Source organism: Anomaloglossus baeobatrachus, chromosome 3 (assembly GCF_048569485.1).
Source record: "Anomaloglossus baeobatrachus isolate aAnoBae1 chromosome 3, aAnoBae1.hap1, whole genome shotgun sequence".
In the NCBI taxonomy this organism is placed as follows: domain Eukaryota; kingdom Metazoa; phylum Chordata; class Amphibia; order Anura; family Aromobatidae; genus Anomaloglossus; species Anomaloglossus baeobatrachus.
Window position 1 is genome coordinate 469,078,091 of NC_134355.1, and position 24,452 is coordinate 469,102,542.

The window sequence follows — 24,452 nt, forward strand, 5'->3', positions numbered from 1 at the left end:
CCACCAACAGGCACACACGTGCGGTTTTAAAAACCAAGCACGGACGCAATAATAACCTAACACAGGTTTTAGGAGCAAAAATTAAGAACTCTGACACTATCAGCCACTGCTGACTGACGTGTATTATACACTACACTTGTGCGTTATATAATAGTTTGGTAAACGCACACCAGTGCACCTGTACGCTGCCACCAACAGGCACACACGTGCGGTTTTAAAAACCAAGCACGGACGCAATAATAACCTAACACAGGTTTTAGGAGCAAAAATTAAGAACTCTGACACTATCAGCCACTGCTGACTGACGTGTATTATACACTACACTTGTGCGTTATATAATAGTTTGGTAAACGCACACCAGTGCACCTGTACGCTGCCACCAACAGGCACACACGTGCGGTTTTAAAAACCAAGCACGGACGCAATAATAACCTAACACAGGTTTTAGGAGCAAAAATTAAGAACTCTGACACTATCAGCCACTGCTGACTGACGTGTATTATACACTACACTTGTGCGTTATATAATAGTTTGGTAAACGCACACCAGTGCACCTGTACGCTGCCACCAACAGGCACACACGTGCGGTTTTAAAAACCAAGCACGGACGCAATAATAACCTAACACAGGTTTTAGGAGCAAAAATTAAGAACTCTGACACTATCAGCCACTGCTGACTGACGTGTATTATACACTACACTTGTGCGTTATATAATAGTTTGGTAAACGCACACCAGTGCACCTGTACGCTGCCACCAACAGGCACACACGTGCGGTTTTAAAAACCAAGCACGGACGCAATAATAACCTAACACAGGTTTTAGGAGCAAAAATTAAGAACTCTGACACTATCAGCCACTGCTGACTGACGTGTATTATACACTACACTTGTGCGTTATATAATAGTTTGGTAAACGCACACCAGTGCACCTGTACGCTGCCACCAACAGGCACACACGTGCGGTTTTAAAAACCAAGCACGGACGCAATAATAACCTAACACAGGTTTTAGGAGCAAAAATTAAGAACTCTGACACTATCAGCCACTGCTGACTGACGTGTATTATACACTACACTTGTGCGTTATATAATAGTTTGGTAAACGCACACCAGTGCACCTGTACGCTGCCACCAACAGGCACACACGTGCGGTTTTAAAAACCAAGCACGGACGCAATAATAACCTAACACAGGTTTTAGGAGCAAAAATTAAGAACTCTGACACTATCAGCCACTGCTGACTGACGTGTATTATACACTACACTTGTGCGTTATATAATAGTTTGGTAAACGCACACCAGTGCACCTGTACGCTGCCACCAACAGGCACACACGTGCGGTTTTAAAAACCAAGCACGGACGCAATAATAACCTAACACAGGTTTTAGGAGCAAAAATTAAGAACTCTGACACTATCAGCCACTGCTGACTGACGTGTATTATACACTACACTTGTGCGTTATATAATAGTTTGGTAAACGCACACCAGTGCACCTGTACGCTGCCACCAACAGGCACACACGTGCGGTTTTAAAAACCAAGCACGGACGCAATAATAACCTAACACAGGTTTTAGGAGCAAAAATTAAGAACTCTGACACTATCAGCCACTGCTGACTGACGTGTATTATACACTACACTTGTGCGTTATATAATAGTTTGGTAAACGCACACCAGTGCACCTGTACGCTGCCACCAACAGGCACACACGTGCGGTTTTAAAAACCAAGCACGGACGCAATAATAACCTAACACAGGTTTTAGGAGCAAAAATTAAGAACTCTGACACTATCAGCCACTGCTGACTGACGTGTATTATACACTACACTTGTGCGTTATATAATAGTTTGGTAAACGCACACCAGTGCACCTGTACGCTGCCACCAACAGGCACACACGTGCGGTTTTAAAAACCAAGCACGGACGCAATAATAACCTAACACAGGTTTTAGGAGCAAAAATTAAGAACTCTGACACTATCAGCCACTGCTGACTGACGTGTATTATACACTACACTTGTGCGTTATATAATAGTTTGGTAAACGCACACCAGTGCACCTGTACGCTGCCACCAACAGGCACACACGTGCGGTTTTAAAAACCAAGCACGGACGCAATAATAACCTAACACAGGTTTTAGGAGCAAAAATTAAGAACTCTGACACTATCAGCCACTGCTGACTGACGTGTATTATACACTACACTTGTGCGTTATATAATAGTTTGGTAAACGCACACCAGTGCACCTGTACGCTGCCACCAACAGGCACACACGTGCGGTTTTAAAAACCAAGCACGGACGCAATAATAACCTACTAACAGGTTTTTTTGGGGAGCGACAATTACAGTACAGACAAGTCAGACACTATCTGGACTGTTTTACACTGTGTACACCAGCCCCAGATATGAAGGCTGGTATACGGTCACCACTACCCTGCCTGCCTGCCTGCCTGTATACTGCTACAATAGTCCTGACAAGGACTCTTTTGGTCACTAGCCTGTATTCAGACCTGGCTATACCCTGCCTGTATATAGCAACAATAGTCCTGAGAAGGACTCTGCTACTGTACTCCGACCTGGCTATACCCTGCCTGCCTGTATACAACTAGAATAGTCCTGAGAAGGACTTTTGGTCACACTGTTTGCAGCCCTGCAACTGAAAAAGCTATAAAGGGCCGCAAAGCTTTCCCTGAATCAGCGACACTCTCCCTACACTCACTGTCAGAATAGCTGTGAGCAGAGCACAGCGCGCCGGCCGATATAAAGGCTCGGTGACGCTGTGCAGGCCGGCCAATCACTGCAATTCCACAACTAACAGGGCTGTGGCATTGCAGTGGTCTGCCAGCCAATCCCTGCATGAGGGCTGGCTCTCAAAAGAGCGCCAACATGCAGAAATGAAGACCACGAGTAAAGCACGAGTATCGCGAGATTACTCGGTCCCCGCCGAGCAGCCCGAGTACAGTGATACTCGTGCGAGTACCGAGTAGTGACAAGCATGCTCGCTCATCACTAATAATTTTCCATAAACATATTATAGGTCATACTGAATAAATGATGGACATTTGTAAACCCTATTGGATAAACTCATTCTAAATATAATGCAGATCTACAACTTTTAAAATGGATAAATTAACTCAACGACTATTTGATCATGTTGATCTGTGAAGATCAAGCTTTCAATTAAAAGCATGGCCGTCCTTCTCTACTGCTTACCAAGCTCACAAATAAGATCTTCATAAGGAAAAATGTCAACTACAAACCTGGTACACACAGATTTAGATAATGCCAAAAATAAGCAAGTAATTTGATAGCTCTTCTAGATTTATAGAATCATGGGATTAAATGCTTTCCACTTATTCAAAGAGGATTACCCTGGATACATTTATTTGTTTAGAGGAGATTCTTTACAGAATTGAAGAGTTTACAATGATATGACTGATGGAAAATAGAAAATCCGATTCAGCTTTAGCCCCTATCGTCGGGCACAGATGTGGTAGTAGAGATGATCCAAATGACACAATAGAAAGTAGTAAATAATCTTTAATCACCTGAGTCATGCTCCAGAAAATTCACTAGAGAAAAGGACGAACCATTTTTTTTTTATTTTACAAAGAAAACTACTTGTGGAGATAAATAAAGCTGAATGTGATTTATATGCGAAATAAGTATGGGCTGTTCATATGAAGCATAAAGACACTTTCCAGGCTCCTTCCTTTATTTTGAGTCCATTGTTATAAAGCGCAATACAAATTGTTGTTGTTGTTATTGTTGTCTTGAAGCATACCGTCAGAATTTCAGAGGAAAGAATAACTGATTGGTGTCTTGTGAATTATTTTTGCTACTGCACATAGAATACCTTTACCTTGTTTAGGACACAGGATAATATGACTTCAGTATGTGTGAAAGACACAGTGGTAATAAACAAACAGATATGATAACAGAACTAAAAATGTGTATATTTAGATTGACGCTGTAGTACCTGTAATTCTAAGAAACTTTGTAATACATCTTATTGGAGAAATATACTTCTTTCTCAAATGAAGTCTATGGAGAATGGAATTAGAATAATAGAGGTGTAAAGTTAGAAAAACAGAGAGATCATCCTGATGCCTTCTAGTATATCCTTTTTCCCATCTCAAAGCTGGATTCACAGCTATACTGCTCAGTAGAGATGAGCAAACCAGCCGTGGTTTGGCTCGAGTTCGGTTCGTCGAACGGAGGTCTCGTTCGAGTTCAGTTCGGCGAACGTTCGACGAACCGAACTCGAACCAATAGGATATAATGGGAGGCAATCACAAACACATAAAAACACATTATAAATGTACACATACAGTTAATAAACATTGCCATAACACTTACCGGTCCCCGCGATCCCTCCTGCACTCTGTCTTGTGCCGCTATTCCATTCAATGATCGCTGAATCCTCCCGGTGACCAGCACTGCCAGCAGTGATGCAGGACCTATCGTGACGTCAAAATAGCCATGTGACCAGTCACGTGGCTATTATCTCATTGGCTACAGACTGGTCCCATGACTATGACGCGTCATGTAGGACCTGTCATTGCACTCTCCGTTACACGGTGCACATTTGTGTATCGTCGTATACCGGCATCATGCTGTAGCACACGGTCGACTCCCCGTTCCGTTAGGGACCGGCTGACACAGCCGGTCATTAACGGAGATCACCGTTGCCATAGCAACGCAAGTTAGCGGTGACGTCACCGCTAACCGCGGCTCCGGGAATCACATGATCGGAGCCCTGTTGCTATGGTAACGCGTCTGTCACCGCCAGCAGCACTGATCTCTCACGGAGTGAAGGCTGCACGCTGCTTCCCGTGCAGCCTTCACAGAGTGAAGGCTGCACGGGAAGCAGCGTCTTCCCTCATGCAGCAGTGATGGAGCAGAGCTGCATTTGTTGAACGAGAAAGACAGAAGACCATGGATCGTGGAGGGCTGACAGGGGGTAATAAAGATGGAGTCTCTAATGTGTCTGTGTATTTATTTCTATTAAAGTATTTTTTCTCTGTGTGGTGTCTTTTTTTTAACCCTTTATTGGAGATTCTTAATGGCCGGGTCAAACGTGCCTGACATTAAGAATCTCTGGCTTAATACTGGCTAGTAAAACTAAGCCAGTATTAAATCATGACTACCCAACAAGCCACCCGGCTCCAGGGCTGTTGGAAGAGTTGGAAACAGCGCCAGATGATGGCGCTTCTATGAGAGCGCCATTTTCTGGGGCGGCTGCGGACTGCAATTCGCAGCAGAGGCGCCCAGAAACCTCGGGCTAACCTGTGCTGCGGATTCCAATCCCCAGCTGCCTAGTTGTACCTGGCTGGACACAAAAATGGGGCGAAGCCCACGTCATTTGTTTTTTAATTATTTCATGAAATAAGTGAAATAATTAAAAAAAACGGGCTTTCCTATATTTTTGGTTCCCAGCCGGGTACAAATAGGCAACTGGGGGTTGGAGGCAGCCCGTGGCTGCCTGCTGTACCTGGCTAGCATACAAAAATATGGCGAAGCCCACGTCATTTTTTTGGTGGGCAAAAATTCTGCATACAGTCCTGGATGGAGTATGCTGAGCCTTGTAGTTCTGCAGCTGCTGTCTGCTCTTTTCCATACAGACAGACAGCAGCTGCAGAACTACAAGGCTCAGCATACTCCATCCAGGACTGTATGCAGAAGTTTTTTGCCCCCTGAAAAATGTATGTGGGCTTCGCCATATTTTTGTATGCTAGCCAGGTACAGCAGGCAGGTACGGCTGCCCCCAACCCCCAGTTGCCTATTTGTACCCGGCTGGGAACCAAAAATAAAGGGAAGCCCTTTTTTTATTATTTCATGAATTTCATGAAATAATTAGAAAAGAAATGACGTAGGCTTCGCCCCATTTTTGTGTCCAGCCAGGTACAACTAGGCAGCTGGGGATTGGAATCCGCAGCACAGGTTGGGCTGAGCTTTCTGGGCCCCACTGCTGCGAATTGCAGTCTGCAGCCGCCTCAGAAAATGGCACATTCATAGAAGCGTCATCTTCTGGCGCTGTATCCAACTCTTCCAGCACCTGCCTGCTATACCTGGCTAGCATACAAAAATATGGCGAAGCTCACGTCCTTTTTTTGTAGCTTTTTGGCAAAAAAAATAAAAATTACTTCCCTGGATTTTACATTGCCAGTGAAGGTAACACCAAGCAGTGGGGGTTAGCAGCCAGTAGCTGCTTGGATTACCCTTAGCTAGCAATACAAAAAATGCAGCAGGAGCCCATATATATTTTGTTTAATTATTTATTTAAATAACTAAAAACAAAATGGGCTTCCCTGTATTTTGATTGCTGGACATCACAGTGCTGTAAAAATAAATATTTAAAAAAAATGACGTAGCACTCCGCGGTATTTTTGATTCTCAGCGCAGATAAAGCAGACAGCTATGGGCTGCCACCCCCATCTGCCTGCCGTTACCTTGGTTGGCAATCAAAATACAGGGAAGCCCATTAATTTTTTCTATTTAAAAAATAGTTAAAAAAAAAATGACGTTGGGTCCCCCCATTTTTGATAGCCAATTAGGGTGAAACAGATGGCTGTAGCCTGAAAACCACAGCTGGCAGCTTTACCTTGGTTGGGGATCCAATGTGGAGGTCCCCCCCAGGCTCTTTTTTTATAATTATTTTATAAATATTAATAATTACACAAAAAAAGTAGGGTCCCCCCCAAATTGGATCACCAGCCAAGGTAAAGCGGACAGCTGTGGTCTGGTATTCTCAGGGTGGGAAGGTCCATAGTTATTGGGCCTTCACAGCCTAAAAATAGCAGGCCGCAGGCACCCCAGACGTGGCGCATCCACTAGATGCGCCAATCCTGGTGCTTCACCCCAGCTCATCCCGTGCCCTGGTGCAGTGGCAAACGGGGTAATAAATCGGGTTGATACTAGCTGTAAAGTCACCTGAGATCAAGCCCAGCAGTTTGTGATGTCATGGCGTCTATTAGATACCCAACATCATAAACTGTCAGTACTAACAAAAATAAAATCGACAAAAGAAATTTATTTGAAAAAACAGTCCCCAAAACATTTCCTCTTTCACAAATTTATTGTAAGAAAAAAAATAAAGGGGTCCCACGACGACTCTGGATGTCTAGAATATGGGGGGGAGACACTCAGGGAATGTATCCCCCATTTTCTAGGAGTGCAGACCCTTCATGTGAGGAGTGTGGGTGCAATGAATCTGCACTCACTCTCCCCGGGTCCACAGCAGCAGAGTCCATGTCGTAATGGTTGCTACCAAAGCTGCAATGCCCTGCTCATGAGGTAAGGGCATGCCTAATCAGGAGAACTATTCTACATTTCCAAATATTGGTATTTGCTGATATTATTGCTATTCCACCTACTCTACAGTGCCTACAAGTAGTATTCAACCCCCTGCAGATTTAGCAGGTTTACACATTCGGAATTAACTTGGCATTGTGACATTTGGACTGTAGATCAGCCTGGAAGTGTGAAATGCACTGCAGCAAAAAAGAATGTTATTTCTTTTTTTATTTTTTTCTTTAAATTGTGAAAAGTTTATTCAGAGGGTCATTTATTATTCAACCCCTCAAACCACAAGAATTCTGTTTGGTTCCCCTAAAGTATTCAGAAGTATTTCAGGCACAAAGAACAATGAGCTTCACATGATTGGATTAATTATCTCTTTTTCCAGCCTTTTCTGACTAATTAAGACCCTCCCCAAACTTGTGAACAGCACTCATACTTGGTCAACATGGGAAAGACAAAGGAGCATTCCAAGGCCATCAGAGACAAGATCGTGGAGGGTCACAAGGCTGACAAGGGGTACAAAACCCTTTCCAAGGAGTTGGGCCTACCTGTCTCCACTGTTGGGAGCATCATCCGGAAGTGGAAGGCTTATGGAACTACTGTTAGCCTTCCATGGCCTGGACAGCCTTTGAAAGTTTCCACCCGTGCCGAGGCCAGGCTTGTCCGAAGAGTCAAGGCTAACCCAAGGACAACAAGGAAGGAGCTCCGGGAAGATCTCATGGCAGTGGGGACATTGGTTTCAGTCAATACCATAAGTAACGTACTCCACCGCAATGGTCTCCGTTCCAGACGAGCCCGTAAGGTACCTTTACTTTCAAAGTGTCATGTCAAGGCTCGTCTACAGTTTGCTCATGATCACTTGGAGGACTCTGAGACAGACTGGTTCAAGGTTCTCTGGTCTGATGAGATCGAGATCTTTGGTGCCAACAACACACGTGACGTTTGGAGACTGGATGGCACTGCATACGACCCCAAGAATACCATCCCTACAGTCAAGCATGGTGGTGGCAGCATCATGCTGTGGGGCTGTTTCTCAGCCAAGGGGCCTGGCCATCTGGTCCGCATCCATGGGAAGATGGATAGCACGGCCTACCTGGAGATTTTGGCCAAGAACCTCCGCTCCTCCATCAAGGATCTTAAGATGGGTCGTCATTTCATCTTCCAACAAGACAACGACCCAAAGTACACAGCCAAGAAAACCAAGGCCTGGTTCAAGAGGGAAAAAATCTAGGTGTTGCAGTGGCCTAGTCAGTCTCCTGACCTTAACCCAATTGAAAACTTGTGGAAGGAGCTCAAGATTAAAGTCCACATGAGACACCCAAAGAACCTAGATAACTTGGAGAAGATCTGCATGGAGGAGTGGGCCAAGACAACTCCAGAGACCTGTGCCGGCCTGATCAGGTCTTATAAAAGACGATTATTAGCTGTAATTGCAAACAAGGGTTATTCCACAAAATATTAAACCTAGGGGTTGAATAATAATTGACCCACACTTTTATGTTAAAAATGTATTAAAATTTAACTGAGCAACATAACTTGTTGGTTTGTAAGATTTATGCATCTGTTAATAAATCCTGCTCTTGTTTGAAGTTTGCAGGCTCTAACTTATTTGCATCTTATCAAACCTGCTAAATCTGCAGGGGGTTGAATACTACTTGTAGGCACTGTATATTGGGATTAGGATCTTGGAGATGGAATACCCCTTTAAGTCCAGTTATCCAGCTGAATGAATACTTAACCACAGAGCTCGCTATTTAGATGTGTTTTCTTGTGGCGTATAACGGACTCTCATGTTTGGTAGTCGTTCAGCAGGGAAACTATAAAAGCAAATCCCTCCATTTGGAAATGTAGTATATAGCTCTCCTGATCAATTATGTTCCTTACCTCATGAGCAGGGCATTGCAGTAATAATAATAATTTATTCATTTATATAGCATTATTAATTCCATAGCGCTGTATGTCTTTGGAGTGTGGGAGGAAACCGGAGTACCCGGAGGAAACCCACGCAAACACGGGGAGAACATCAAATCAGAGGAGTAGGGTGAATGCGGCCGGCGCGCTGCTGTGCGCGTGGCCATCTTGGATTTCTGGGAGGGCATCAGGGGGGGCACTTTGGCGACACCGGGGGACCGGGGAGGAGATTTATCATGTTTGTTCATGCCAGATGGGAGATAAATAATTTTTTACCGGCGCTGTCATTTACTGTAACGTGATCATCGGTATACGGTGTATACCTGTGATCACGTGAGCGGGGACCGGAAAAACCGTCCTGAATCATGATCTCCAGGGTCTCAGCTAGCCCTGAAACCCCGGAGATTTTCTGACGCTGGGGGGCGTTATTCACTTATTTCTGCCTGCTGTTTATAAACGGCAGATCAGAATAAGGCTACATTCACACGACCGATCCATTTTTGTGGTCTGCAAAAAACAGTCCGTTTTTTTTCTCGGGTGCATCCGTGTGGCATCCGTTTCCGTTCCGTAGACGGTCCGTATATCATCTGTTTGTCATCCGTGTGTCTTCCGTTTTTTTTGTGTACTGCAAAAAAACTGAAGGAGGGAAAATACATAAATTTACCCAGAATCCTTAGCTTCAACCTACATGAGGCGGTCACATGTTCACTCCAGTGCCATTTTCTACTGCTTTTCACAGCGTAGAGCGCTCTGGTGATTTTCCTGTGCTTGTACACTTCATATTAGTCTTTTCTGTCATTATAATGGCAGAAAGACACATAATGTCCCACTCTCCTGCATTTTGTAATTTTGCACCCTTTGGTGCCTTTCATGTGGCACTAAGGGGTGCTTAGCTTTGTATTTAGCCAAAAAAATGAAAAAAAAAATGACGTAGGGTTCCCCCTATTTTTCTAGCCAGCTAGGGTAAAGCAGACGGCTGCAGCCTGCAGACCACAGCTGGCAGCCTCACCTTGGCTGGTAATCTAAAACTGAGGGCACCCCACGCTGTTATTTTAAATTAAATAAATAATTAAAAAAAAAAAAACCACGTAGGGGTCCCCCCAATATTGGATCCCCAGCCAAGGTAAAGCAGACAGCTGGGGTCTGATATTCTCAGACTAGGGAGGTCCATGGTTGTTGGACTCTCCCCAGCCTAAAAATAGCAGGACGCAGCCGCTCCAGAAGTGGCGCATCCATTAGATGCGCCAATCCTGGTGCTTCGCCCCAGCTCATCCCTGGTGCGGTGGCAAACGGGGTAATATATGGGGTTAATACCAGATGTGTAATGTCACCTGGCATTAAGCCCTGGGGTTGGTGAGGTCAGGCGTCTATCAGATACCCGACATCACCAACCCAGTCAGTAATAAAAAAAAATAGTCGACAAACACATTTTTATTTGAAAAAACACTCTTCAATACATTCCCTTTTTAACCAATTTATTAGAAAGAAAAACAAATCCAGGTCTGGTGTAATCCAAGGGGTTGCCATGACGATCCACACTGTCCCAGTCAATGAAGAGCAGGATGTTCCCCATTGGCTGGGAGAGCAGTGCAGTGACCTGAGCTAACATCAATGGGTCAGCCCAGGTCACTGCAGGGGATGACAAGTGCTGCTGTCAGCGAGGTACATTACCTGCGCTGATCTCCTGCACTGCTGACAGCACCTGCCACTGAGTTCAATGACCGCCGCCTTCACAGCCAAGTATCGCGAGAGGCCCATGACGTCACCGCTAGTCAGTCTCGGGTCGGAAGCGAGAGAAGGTGATGTGACAAGCGGCGGCCATGGAGGACAGTGACAGCGCTGAGGTCGGGACTTCATCACCGCAGGTAAGCCGAGCGGGACCATGTGTGCAGAGTGCCAGGAGGACGTCAGTGTCGTGGACTGCATGGCTGGGGACGTGTGTGTGTGTGAGTGTGTGTACATGCCGCATGCAGGAGGGGGCGGAGTGAGCTGAGCGGGGAAGTGTGGGCTTCCTGCACGTAACTAGGATAAACATCGGGTTACTAACCAAGCGCTTTGCTTGGATACCCGATGTTTATCTTGGTTACCAGCTTCTGGCAGGCTGCCAGCGATGGCTCCTGCACACTGTATCTGTAAAAAGCCCTGCTTTTTGCTGCTAGAACCGTTCTCGAATGTATCTAGAACTATCGAGCTTTAGCGAAAAGCTCGAGTTCTAGTTCGATCTAGAACAGCCCCCAAAATCACTCGAGCCCGAACTGGAGAACCTCGAACCGCGAACCGCGCTCAACTCTACTGCTCAGTACTATTGTATAATGTCCTGCATTCTGCTATTGCAACTGAAAATGTGCCACATTAGAGAAAAGGAGCAGGCGTTCCCCCATTATCTATGTATGGGAAACATCGTAGCAGCTAATTCGCACCTCTTGCTCAAAGGGAGATAAAGCCTGGAAAGGGAAAACTAGTAAAAAATGAAAAATACATGTTTCAATGGCCTATCTATGGTGATACCAGAATTCCAAAACAAAGTTCGACTTGCGAATTTTCTTTAGATTGCTCAGACGATTCACAACAGCTTTTATACATATACAGTGCCTTGCGAAAGTATTCGGCCCCCTTGAATTTTTCAACCTTTACCCACATTTCAGGCTTCAAACATAAAGATAAAAATTTCAATGTTGTAGTGAAGAATCAACAAGTGGGACACAATTGTGAAGTTGAACAATATTTATTGCTTATTTTAAATTTTTGTAAAAAATAAAAATCTGAAAAGTGGGGCCCGCAATATTATTCAGCCCCTTTAAGTTAGTACTTTGTAGCGCCACCTTTTGCTGCGATTACAGCTGCAAGTCGCTTGGGGTATGTCTCTATCAGTTTTGCACATCGAGAGACTGATATTCTTGCCCATTCTTCCTTTGCAAATAGCTGGAGCTGAGTGAGGTTGGATGGAGAGCGTTTGTGAGCAGCAGTTTTCAGCTCTTTCCACAGATTCTCAATTGGATTCAGGTCTGGACTTTGACTTGGCCATTCTAACACCTGGATACGTTTATTTGTGAACCATTCCATTGTAGATTTTGCTTTATGTTTGGGATCATTGTCTTGTTGGAAGACAAATCTCAGTCCTAATTTCAGGTCTTTTGCAGAGTCCAACAGGTTTTCTTCAAGAATGGTCCTGTATTTGACTCCATCCATCTTCCCATTAATTCTACCATCTTCTCTGTCCCTGATGAAGAAAAGCAGGCCCAAACCAAGATGCTGCCACCACCATGTTTGACAGTGGGGATGGTGTGTTCAGGGTGATGAGCTGTGTTGCTTTTACGCCAAACTTATCGTTTGGCATTGTGCTCAAAAAGTTTGATTTTGGTTTCATCTGACCAGAGCATCTTCTTCCACATGTTTGGTGTGTCTCCCAGGTGGCTTGTGGCAAACTTTAAACAACACTTTTTATGGATATCTTTGATAAATGGCTTTCTCCTTGCCATTATTCCATAAAAGGTCAGATTTGTGCAGTGTACGACTGATTGTTGTCCTATGGACAGACTCTCCCACCTCACTGTAGATCTCTGGAGTTCATCCAGCGTGATCATGGGCCTCTTGGCTGCATCTCTGATCAGTCTTCTCCTTGTTTGAGATGAAAATTTTGAGGGACGGCTGGGTCTTGGTAGATTTGCAGTTGTATGATACTCCTTCCATCTCTATATGATCGCTTGCACAGTGCTTCTTGGGATGTTTAAAGTTTTGGAAATCTTTTTGCAACCAAATTTGGCTTTAAACTTCTCCCCAACAGTATCACGGACCCGCCTGTTGTGTTCCTTGGTCTTCATGATGCTCTCTGTGCTTTAAACAGAATACTGAGACTATCACAGAGCAGGTGCATTTATACGGAGACTTGATTACACACAGGTGGCTTATATTTATCATCATTAGTCATTTAGGACAACATTGGATCATTCAGAGATCCCCAATGAACTTCTGGAGTGAGTTTGCTGCACTGAAAGTAAAGGGGATGAATAATATTGCACGCCCCACTTTTCAGTTTTTTATTTTTTACAAAAATTTTAAATAAGTAATTAATATTGTTCACCTTCACAATTGTGTCCCACTTGTTGTTGATTCTTCACCATAAAATTTAAATTTTTATTTTTATATTTGAAGCCTGAAATGTGTGAAAAGGTTGAAAAATTCAAGGGGGGGGGCGAATACTTTTGCAAGGAACTGTAAATTGAGGGGATTAAATACGCAGTAAAAATAATCCTTATTTTTGCATCATAATAAATATCCACATATATGGTTACATGGTTCTGTTCCTGCAGTGTGAAATCTGCACTTCATATCTGCAGCAAATCTGTCAAGTCTGAAAATAGCTGTGCAAAAACCCTCAAAAATCTTGACTATTAGCACATTCTGGAAAAAAAAACAACATTTATATGTTTTATGAATCAAGGGTCAACATTCCATTGGTGCAACCTGTGCAACTACAGGGGCCCAAGAGGTAAGGGGGCCACTTTCACCTTCAAAGCAGGTGGAACTGTGCATTTTGATGACCTATTGGACTGTAAAAGGCCCAATATTATTCTTGCTGAGGGCCCCTCTTCTATTTCTGTGCACCCCATTATGGATATATGGATAACATAATGCTGGGATTTCAAAACCATCAAGAATCATGTATAGCATCTTATCTGAACTAATACTGTGTACCCATTATTTATCAGTAGTGCATATTTCTCTTTCATAAAGATATTAATTATTTTATATACATACAGTACAGACCAAAAGTTTGGACACACCTCCTCATTCAAAGAGTTTTCTTTATTTTCATGACTCTAAAAATTGTAGATTCACATTGAAGGCATCAAAACTATGAATTAAAACATGTGGAATGAAATACTTAATAAAAAAGTGTGAAACAACTGAAAATATGTCATATTCTAGGTTCTTCAAAGTAGTCACCTTTTGCTTTCATTACTACTTTGCACACTCTTGGCATTCTCTTAATCAGCTTCAAGAGGTAGTCACTGGAAATGGTTTTCCAACAGTCTTGAAGGAGTTCCCAGAGATGCTTAGCACTTGTTGGCCCTTTTGCCTTCACTCTGCGGTCCAACTCACCCCAAACCATCTCGATTGAGTTCAGGTCTGGTGACTGTGGAGACCAGGTCATCCGGCGTAGCACCCCATCACTCTCTTTCTTAGTCAAATAGCCCTTACACAGCCTGGAGGTGTGTTTGGGGTCATTGTCCTGTTGAAAAATAAATTATGGTCTTACTAAACGCAAACTGGATGAAATAGCACACCTCTGCAAGATGCTGTGGTAGGTATGCTGGTTCTGTATGCCTTCAATTTTGAATAAATCCCCAACAGAGTCACCAGCAAAGCACCCCCACACCATCACACCTCCTCCTCCATGCTTCACGGTGGGAACCAGGCATGAAGAGTCCATCCTTTCACCTTTTCTACAAAGACACGGTGGTTGAATCCAAAGATCTCAAATTTGGACTCATCAAACCAAAGCACAGATTTCCACTGGTCTAATGTCCATTCCTTGTGTTCTCTAGCCCAAACAAGTCTCTTCTGCTTGTTGCCTGTCCTTAGCAGTGGATTCCTAGCAGCTATTTTACCATGAAGGCCTGCTGCACAAAGTCTCCTCTTAATAGTTGTTCTAGAGATGAAAAGGTGTGTTCAAACTTTTGGTCTGTACTGTATGTCAAAATGAAAGGCTTATATTTCATCAGTACAGTGAGAAAATAAGTATATCATCCCAAAGACAGACAAAAATGGAGGCCCTTGTGAACCTTCCATCTTACTTTTTATGCCCATAGGCTTGTGCTAGGGCATAATACAGTATTTTCCTAAAAAATAAGATAGGGTCTTATATTATTTTTTGGTTTAAAAGATGGCTTAGGGCTTATTTCCAGGGGGATGTCTTATTTTTTTTCCTATAATTGCAACTTACATTTTTTCTTGAACCAAAAAAAAAAATCAACATTTATTCAAATATAATCATGTTATCACATTCTGGAACATCATCTTAACTCTCCAAAACCTGAATCACATCAGGAATTTCTTGAGATCCTTTTTCCTTTTTCAATGTATAGCAATCTACATTAACCAGTATTTATGAACAAAAATCAAAAAGTGTCAAGGCAGCTATAAAGTATCATGTAAAAAAAAGACCTTTTCACAAATTGTATATAGTCATGAATACAGTTTAAAAGTATATCTTTATTTCTTGCATCAAATATCACAAAAGATTAAGATATATTTTTATAATTTATTCATGGCTATACATATTTTGTGAATAGGTCTTTTTCAATGCCATTTGATTTATAGCCCCATGTCTATTGTCACGCGGAACCATTATTGATATTACTGTATATATCACATCACCTAAACTGTCTGCTGGCTACATTTTTTATTTCATTAATGTGAAAAGTAAATATAATACAGCAGGATTGATACAGCAGACCCATCATCAAGGAAAGCAGACACCCCCAAAAAGAAAACAGACATCCCTAAAACAATTACACTCACCAGACTCCCTTAGACCGAAACCAATTAGAGTTAGCAAGTGCCAATAGTGGATAGGGTCTCACACAGAGATCTGCATCACTCCTATCAACGGCATGTCATTATCAGGTCTCTTGCCATTCCAGCTGCGTTCCAGGTTCCACTACAGTCAAGTGTAGTGGTTGGCTCACCCTGGTGACTGGAAGGAGCCAAAATGCTCAAGCAGGAAGAGATGTTGCCTGTAGTACCTGGTCTGTGTGTGAGAGTCCAGCACTAGCCAACTGTTTTTATTGTAGGGTCTATTGAGTGTGATTCTTTAGGGGTGTTTGCTTTCCTTGATGAAGGGTCTACTGTATTTGTCATGCTATATTGTATTTACTTTTTTATATGTATAGCGGCTGCCTGGACACTTTTTTACTGAGCTCTAACTAGGGCTTATTTTTAGGGTAGGGCTTATTTTTCTAACATACTCCCAAAATCTTGAAAAATCATGCTAGGGCTTATTTTCGAGGTAGATCTTATTTTCAGAGAAATAGAGTATTATCCCCTTCACAACCCTTGATGTACCTATACGTAATAAAAGTCGGTCCATTCCCGACCAATGATGTATAGCGACGTCATGGCGATCGCAGGGTCTCCAGCTGATGTTACAGATGCATGGTGTGTAAGACAAACTATCAGTACTGCAAGCAGCACTGACAGATATAATCCATTGCAGTGATCGAGCACTGCAGTGTATTATATCAGTGATTAAAGTAAATATTGTTGATGTTCCATAAAGGGCTAAGTAAAAAAAAAAGTTTTAAAAATTGGTAAAAATATTTAAAAAAAAAAAAAACAAACTAAAAATAAAAGAACAAAAAAATAAAAATATTCCAAAAAAGATGTAAATTTATGTAAAACCATCCAAAAACCTACTAAACATATTTAATATTGCTACATCCACAACAACCTGATCTATAAAACTGTCACACAAGTTAACCCCTTCAGTGAACACAGTAAAAAAATAAAAAAAGGTAGCAAAAACTGTCTTTTCATCATACACCTGACAAAAAAGTGAAATAAAACACGATCAAAAAGTCATATATAAATTAAAATGGTACCGCTGAATACATCATTGAGTTCCACAAAAACAAGCCACCATACAGCTCCATCAGCGAAAAAAAAAAGCTATAACTCTCAGAATGCAGCAATGCAAAAACTAGGTTTTTTGGGGTATCGCTATAATCGTACTGACCTGAAGAATAAAACTGTCTTATCACTTTTGCAGCATGTTGAACAGCGTAAAAAAACAAAACCTTCCTGAGTTGCTATTTCTTCATGATCATGCTTAAATAAAGCGGAATAGAAAGATGGTGCCAATAAAAACTCCAACTAATCCTGCAAGAAACAAGCCCTCACGTGACTATGTCACAATAAAAATAAAAAAAAAAATTTAGCCTTTAAAATCTGGTGACTTTGTAAAAAAGTATTTTTAGTGTGATAGTCGACAAACCTAAAAAAATGATATAAACCTGGTATTGCTGTAATTATACTGACCGGAGTAATAAAGCTGCCTAATCACTTATACAGCAAGGTGAATGGCGTAAAAAATAAATAAATAAAGCCAATTCTTCACCTGCTGTTGATGTGTTTATTCTGCCTTTAAAAGATTGCAGTACGGCGCGGCTCATATTTATCCTGCGCTCTATGCTGAGCGCTTACATTCTGATTAGGTGTAATGGTACATCCCCAAGATCAGGAATATATGTGTTTTAGATACAGCGTATTTTTGTTCTGTCCAAAATTCTGCAGTGTACAGTACTAGCACAGTGGATAAGATTTATAGAAATCCTGTGTCCTCTGTGCTTCTTTTCTCCACAGCGTTACCTGACATGAGTCGCAGCTTCCCTAGATGCAGCATGTCAATTTTGCTTGCGGAGACACAAGTGTTCTCCACAGGGAAAACAGAGCGAAAGTCCAACCGTGCTCCACCCAGATCATGGGCACAGGCAGCTGTGGTCTCCTGCGGAGAACACTTGTGTCTCTGCAGGAGAAGACACGCTAAAATTTAAGCTGCGGACAGGAGTGTCCTCAGCTGGGAAAACAGAGCGAAAGTCCAGAGTGCCCCAAACCGTGAGTGCGCATGGGCAGGGGGGGCAGAGGGGCATGTGCCCACTGGGCCACTCCCCCAGCAGCTGTGCAAGGATCGCTAGTTTCTTCTGCATGCTACTTGATGGACTTCACTTTAATAGACATGTGGGAAAAATAAATATCTGATACATTGCCGATTTTGCAAGTTTTACCATCTGTAAAGAATGGAGAGGGCTGTAATTTTTATCATAGATACACTTCAACTGTGAAAGACAGAATCCCCCCAAAAACAAAAATAAAATCACATCATAAATATTAAATAATTTATTTGCATTTTATTGCATGAAATAAGTATTTGATCCCCTACTAACCAGCAAGAATTCTGGCCCTCACACACCTGTTATTTTTTTCTTTAAGAAGTCTTCCTACTCTACACTCATTACCTGTATTAATTGCATCTGTTTGAACTTGTTACCTGTATAAAAGATACCTGTTCACATACTCAATGACACTTCCCTATATTGAAGAAAGGATGGATGGGGTCATTTATATCGAGATTTTTCCCTACATCATCCTTCTATCAATAAGAGCATTAAAGATAGGTCGTGGTTGGGTCTTCCAACATGACAATGACCAGAAACACACAGCCAGAGCAACTAAGGAGTGGCTCCATAAGAAGCATTTCAAGGTCCTGGAGTGGCCTAGCCAGTCTTTAGACCTGAACCCAACAGAAAATCTTTGGAGGGAGCTGAATCTCAATGTTGCCCTGTGGCGGCTACGAAACCTGAAATAGCTTGAGAGATCTGTATGGAGGAGTGGGACAAAATCCCTGCTGCAGTGTGTGCAAACTTGGTCAAGAACTACAGGAAATGTCTGACCTCTGGAATTGAAAACAAAGGTGTCTATACCAAATATTAAGTTCTGTTTTTCCATCAATGTATCAAATACTTATTTCATGCAACAAAATGCATATTAATTATTAGAAAATCAAATAATGTGATTTTCTGGATTTTTTTTTTATTCTGACTGTAACAGTTGAAGTGTACCTATGATAAAAATGACAGGCCTCTCCATTCTTTGTAGGTGGGAAAATTTTCAAAATTGGCACTGTATCAAATACTTATACTTACTATCTTCTCATTCAGTATTCTCTATTCAAAGACCCAGATAAGAAGATAGTCAGCATGTGACTGCAGGTATGTGTGCCGCCCCTGCAGCGGTCGAACCGCTCGGATCCGGGGGTTGCTGTGGCTCGAGGGTCTCTGGATCCGGGGGCTTGCACACACTTCAAATGAAAAGGGGGTATTTACAGGGGACAAGAGTTCGTGACGCCACCCGTGGTTTGCGGTAAGGGGGGTACCGCCGCTGCCGATGGGAGTACCCGGGGAAGATGGAGTGGGGCAGCCAGATGATGTTCCCTCCACGGGTAGGGGAGGCCCTGGGACTTTGGATGGTGGAGGTGTAGGGGAGCGTGGTGCAGATGGGAAGCAGAGGGAGGACAGCGTACTCAGGTAATGTTGGCAGTGCTGCGACCGCAAAGTAGACTCTGACACAAAGGTAAACCAAGTTTCTGGGTGCTGCTGCCCTCTTGGGGGAGCTCGTTCGGGTATCAGTCTCCTTTGGTACTGCCGGATGGTCCGGAGCCTGCCTCCGTGCACTAATTTTAGAATGCTTTTGTGGCCCTTTGGCTTAAAGCTGTTCGGGTCTCGCTCCCTAGTTCTTGGTAGTGGAGCTGTGCTCTCAGGGGCTCACGCTTGGGATTTTTGCAGGCTGCATGGATTGGAAAGCCCTATCCCCCTCATTGCGCTAGTGCCCCCGATCTCTAAGCTTCTTGGGGACAGTATATGATGCCCTGGCCTATCAGGTCGTCACAGGGTATTGTGCAATCTGTCCTTCTGCACAGTATCCGCCTCCTCCTTGGTTACAGGTCTCTGACCTTTGGTGTTGCCAAGAACAAGCCAATCAAAATCCTAGGAACACTCTGCACCACACCCACCGGACACACCAGTGGCTAGCCTGAAGGGAATAGGGTTGGCCACTTGGGGGATTGGTTAAAGGGAGGTCAGGAGTGTCAGGAGACAGTCAATCAGTGAGTAGTGAAGCAGTGACTCTCGAGAGGAGAGGTCATGAGCTGGGCTCCTCGGTTACTAGGTAGCAGACGTTGGTCTGGGCCTGGTAGGAGCTGGACCCCGGTCGCAGGGGATTGTGACAAGGGGCACGGACTGTCAAGGAGGACAGCCGGCGGCCTTGTGCCATCACCGGGCAGGGGCAATGGCACAACGGGGTACGTGGACCCTAGGCTGGGAAGTAGCTTCAGGCGTCTGGGTAATTGACCCGACGAGGACGGAACCTTCAAGATCCATTCTCCACCCATTCCAAAACTGGGGTACTAGCGCAACGAGGGGGATAGGACTTTCCCACTGCATAGTCCAGAAAATCCCAAGCGTGAACCCTGAGAGCAAGCTCACTCCGTTAGCCATACGGGTGAGCGGGACCCGTTTAGTTTTAAGCTAAAAGGGACCAACTACAGAACAGAGGTGCCAAGGTCAAGGTCACAGGCTAACAAGCAACACCAATGGGCACGGGATCCAGGCGTGCTCCCTGTTACGAACCGGCGCCGCCATAGCCGCAAGCAGCCTGCTGCGGTTCCTGTTGCGCCCAGGCGCCGGTTGCCGTTCTTGGCTGTGCCTCTGGTCGTCCAGTTGGCTGCTCCTTCCACCACGTCTAAGTGTGGAGAGGCGGCTAGTGCGCATGCGCGTGCCGATTTACCCCAGCCAGAGTCTAAGCCCAGTGTTTTGCCTACTGAGCATACTCAGCCTGATTGTGTCATTTCTGAGACTAAGTCCTCAGTTCAGGCTACTGAGCATGCTCCCATAATTAATCCTAACAGCCTCTTTGCACAGGTACTTGGACTTCGTGCTGTGTCTAAGTTCTGGGATGTGCCTACTGAGCATGCTCAGGCAGATAGTCTGATTTCTGAGTCTGTTGTTCAGGCTACTGAGCATGCTCAGGCACTTAGTGCATCAGAGGCTAGGTCCGGTAAGGACCTCACTGATCATGTCTGTGAGGTGGCAAGTCCTGATAGGGCAGAGGGTGTCAGGTGTCCTGATGACGTGGCCACTCCGGACTGGCTCGCAGAGGCCCACCCCTATGATCTGGCACCTCACCTTTGGTCGTCAGACGATGACTGGTGAAGTGTTTGGGGCGTGGCTGCCATGAGGTCATCAATGACGTGGCGGTTCCGGAAAGGCCGATGGTGACGTCGCTGATGACATGGCACTCTGCTATTGGACCTTGGTGGTTCCACCCTAGGTTTGGGGTGGACCCAGGTTAGAAAAGTGGCTGGAGACAACATGGAGGTGCGCAGTCTTCATTTAGAGTTCATGGTGGCATAAGCTTTGTTTGAAGCGGTAGGTAGAGCTAGGCGAATGGTGCCTATCACGCTAAGATTCGTGGCTCGGCACATCAGGGTCAGGCGCTGTGCTTCCTTGCTGCTGTTCCAGTTATGCTATAGCAGTCCAGTGGCGTTAACTGGACTGCGGCTGCAGTGTCACCTGTCCGTTTGTGCCTCCTACGCACACGGACAGCATACCTGTTGCGTTACTTGTCCGGTTGTGTTCTCAACACACACGGACAGCATACCTGCTGCGTCACCTGTCCGAGAGTGCCCTCTACGTGCACGGACAGCGTATTCCAGAACCCCTGTGGTGTTAACAGGGTGTTCCTGGATTGGGTGTGTGAACCCTATTTCTCTCCTCTGCTTCCCAGTCAAATGCTACTGATGTGACTACCTGGTCTGATGTGTCCTTCACACACGTGGCCAGTCGAGTGGTGACCAGAAACGCTAATCGAAGGACTGCTCGGCCTGACATGTCTTGCACACGTGGCCGACAGGGCGCTGTCGCAGAGGTCTTCTCGGTCAACCAACGCTAACTGGTTACCATCCGGCCTGACGAAGTTCCCTGCCCACGTGGTCGGAGTAGCGCCCGCTCCACCGAAACGCTAACTGGGTTGTCATCCAGTTTGATGTGTCCCTAAACACGTGACCGGTTCCCAGGTCTCCTGGGTTATCTCTGAGTCATCAGCTCTATAGTCTCCACCTAACCCACAGGGTGCCAGCAGCTCCATTGCCATCTGGAGCACGGTGGGCCCTGACTGGCGATTGGGATATATACCCCCTGGTGCTAATCTGCCGATCCCCCGGTAACACTCCTTCCCTGCTGCAGTGGCATCAGAACTTTGGTTTTCCACAGTTGTCAGCGTTATTGAACTGAATGAGTACGCAATTAACCCTTACCGGCCTGACGGCACCTCCCCGACACCATCACTGAGTACCGGGGCATCCTCCCTACCCGTGGAGGGGTTAAACACCTGGCGGCCCACACCATCGCCACCAGGTACTCCCAGCTGCAGCGGTGGTACTTCACCCTTACCACACACCACGGGTGGTGTCACGAACTTCCTACACCATCCCCTGTACATAACCCCCTTCGTTTGGGGAGCCGCATGACCCCCGGGTCCGGATGCCCCTCGAGCCACCGCGGATCCGGATCTGAGCAGCCCGGCTGCTGACGCAGGGGCGGCACAAGTACGTGAAGACACTATCCTCCACAGGTTAATTGCCGGTTGCCTGAAGCTACTCCCTGACCTAGGGTCCTGTACCCCGCCGTGCTTTCGGTACAATACCGGTTATTAGTCTTGAGATGCTATCCGTCTTCCAAGACCAGGTCCAGGCACCCAGCCTCAATACCCTGCGACCGGGTCTCTGACTCCTCCGGGCCCAGACCGCTGTCTGCGACCCAACCAACTACCTACAGGGAGCCACTACTCACTCAGCCCCTCACTTTTCAAGGGCTAGCACTCTTCTCTTTTCACTTCCCTCCCACCAGCCTACCTAACCCCTAGGTGGGTGGCCCTATTCCAGCTCAGCAGCCCACTGGTGTGTCTGACAGGGTGTGGTGTGAGGTGTGGTTGGGACTTGGATGCGGATGGAGGCAGTACCATAGGTTGGGAATCCGGAACCATGAGGGGTTGAGTCCTGCACCACAAGATAAAGAGGGTGCAGTACCCTGTGACATCCTGACTAGTTCAGGGGCGTTACACATGCAAATTGCATACTTGAGATCATATGATAAAGAAGAGGTTTTAGAACACACAGTTCATGGGGCTCCGTAGTCACACATGAATCAGAGTGGTGACAGCTCTCTGCCAAAAGCAATGGTGGCTGCTCAAGCATCAGAACCATACCTATAAGCAATGTGATAGAGTGGCTCGGCCAGATGAATCACATTTTCTTTAACGTCATGTTGACGACTGGGTTAGTGTGTGTTGATTACTCTGAGAAAAGATGTAAAGAGGATGCACTAAAATAAGATGGAAAGCTCAGTGTGATGATCTGGGCAATATTCTTCTAGGTAACCTAAGGAATGGTAACTTGACATATTTTTTATTTTATGCACTTATATAGTGTCATTAATGCCACAGCGCTTTACAGATGTGATTGTCACTGTCCCCATTGGGGCTCACAATCTAAATTCCCTATGAGTATATCTTTTGGAGGATACCTGAGAACCCAGAGGAAACCCACGCAAACACGGGGAGAACATACAAACTCTTTGCAGATGTTTTCCCTGGTGGGATGTGAACCTAGGACCCCAGCGCTGCAAAACAACAGCACTAACCACTGTACCCCTGTGCTGCCTTATATAATCATTGTTGCGGACCAAGTACCCCCTTCATTGATATTCATTAATGGCAGTGGCATCTTTAAACAAGATAATGTGTCTGGCCCAAATGCAAGAGTTAATAGGAAAAGTTTGATGAACCTGACAAAGATTACAAGATGTTGAGTGTGATGATTTGTGATACAGCCATGTTGTGACTACTACATGTGTTTATATCCTCGCTCCAAGGGGCATAGAAAACCAGTGCACACAGCGCTGATAGAACCCCAAAGATTTCATTGTCCTGATTCACGGTTTAGATTTTTTATCATATATAATGGAGGGTTAACCTATAATTTGTTTTTTTTTGGGTTGCAGTAAATAACTGGAGAACAAAAACAACACATTGACTGCAGCTTTACATGACAAAAACACAATAAAATAAAATTTACACTGAGCTGACGTTTATATATGTTAGAAAAGATTAGAAAAACATCACAAAATTGCTGGTGCACTGAAATCCTGATTATTTATTCCAGGAGACCCTTAAATGGGTTCTGTGAATGAGCTATAAACCTCTACACAAATATTCGCATTTTTGTTTTTCCTGTCACACTGAAGGTTATCTCCCCGGCTGCTCTCGAAATCAGCTGACAGCCATTTCCCATGATGCTTTAAGTGCTGTCAAGCTGTCTATCATGCTGTCACCTGACCAGTCGTTCCCATGCTTCTCCCAGGCTTTCACCATGATAAATTGAAAGGCACCATTATCTGCCTGTTGTGAAGGGGAGCTGTTTAGGCTTTGATAAGATATCACTAGTCCCAGGTGAAGGGAGGCTGACAGCACATCAAGACAAGACAACACATGAAAACACTGAACATGGGACCACAAGGTTTACAAACATCTGTTGTCATTATTTATTATCCCTGTTCAGCGGAAGTTTCATTCTTGCTCTTTGCTTATTGAATGTGAAACTTCATCGTCAAATGAACAGCTACATA

At 44.6% G+C, this 24,452-nt stretch overlaps 1 protein-coding gene across 4 annotated transcripts in view; it reads right to left on the minus strand.

The window, feature by feature from the left end:
* Positions 1-24,452, minus strand: part of SOX2 (SRY-box transcription factor 2) — a 1,239,357-nt gene that overhangs the window by 257,387 nt on the left and 957,518 nt on the right. The window lies entirely within an intron of this gene.